This window comes from Ursus maritimus, unplaced genomic scaffold (genome assembly GCF_017311325.1).
Source record: "Ursus maritimus isolate PB19 unplaced genomic scaffold, ASM1731132v1 scaffold_36, whole genome shotgun sequence".
Classification (NCBI taxonomy): Eukaryota; Metazoa; Chordata; class Mammalia; order Carnivora; family Ursidae; genus Ursus; species Ursus maritimus.
This window is the reverse complement of record NW_024426230.1, coordinates 19,122,373-19,123,618: the sequence shown is the minus strand read 5'-3', so window position 1 is coordinate 19,123,618 and position 1,246 is coordinate 19,122,373.

Here is a 1,246-nt window from a genome sequence, read left to right as displayed (position 1 = left end):
TTTTTTTTTTTTTTTTTAAGATTTTATTTATTTATGTGACAAATAGACAGCCAGCGAGAGAGGGAACACAGCAGGGAGAGGAAGAAGCAGGCTCCCAGCGGAGGAGCCCGATGTGGGACTAGATCCTGAAACGCTGGGATCACTCCCGGAGCCGAAGGCAGATGCTTAACAATTGCGCTACCCAGGCGCCCCTGGACCACAACTTCTTAATCCAGTCATCTGTTGAAGGGCATCTCGGCTCCTTCCACGATTTAGCTATTGTGGACAATGCTGCTGTGAACATTGGGGTGCATATGGCCCTTCTCTTCACTACATCTGTATCTTTGGGGTAAATACCCAGTAGTGCAATGGCTGGGTCATAGGGTAGCTCAATTTTTAACTTTTTAAGGGACCTCCAACTGTTTTCCAGAGTGGCTGTACCAACTTGCATTCCCACCAACAATGTAGGAGGGATCCCCTTTCTCCACATCCTCTTGAGCAATTGTTGTTTCTTGCCTTGTCAATTTTTGCCATTGTAACTGGCATAAGGTGGTATCTCAGTGTGGTTTTGATTTGAATTTCCCTGATGGCTAATGATTTTGAACATTTTTTCATGTGTCTGTTAGCCATTTGTATGTCCTCCTTGGAAAAGTGTCTGTTCATATCTTTTGCCCATTTTTTGATTTGTTTATTTGTTTCTCACGTATTGAGTTTGAGAAGTTCTTTGTAGATCTTGGATACCAGTCCTTTATCTGTAGTGTCATTTGCAAGTATATTCTCCCATTCCGTGGGCTGCCTCTTAGTTTTTTTGACTGTATTCTTGGCTGTGCAGAAGCTTTTTATCTTGATGAAGTCCCACAAGTTCATTTTATCTTTTGTTTCTCTTGCCTTTGGAGATGTGTCATGAAAAAGGTTGCTTGGCCGATGTTGTAGAGGTTACGCTATGTTCTCCTCTAGGATTTTGATGGATTCCTGTCTCACATCGAGGTCTTTCGTCCATTTGGAGTTTATCTTTTGTGTATGGTGTGCGAGAGTGGTCAAGTTCATTCTTTTTATGTAGCTGTCCAATTTTCCCAGCACCATTTATTGAAGAGACTGTCTTTTTTCCATCGGATGTTTTTTCCTGCTTTACCAAAGATTAGCTTGCTCCAAAGAGCCGAGGTCCATTTCTGGTCTCTATTTGTTCCATTGGTCTGTGTGTCTGTTTTTGTGCCAGTACTATGCTGTCTTTGTGATCACAGCTTTGTAGTACAGTTTCAACCGGCAT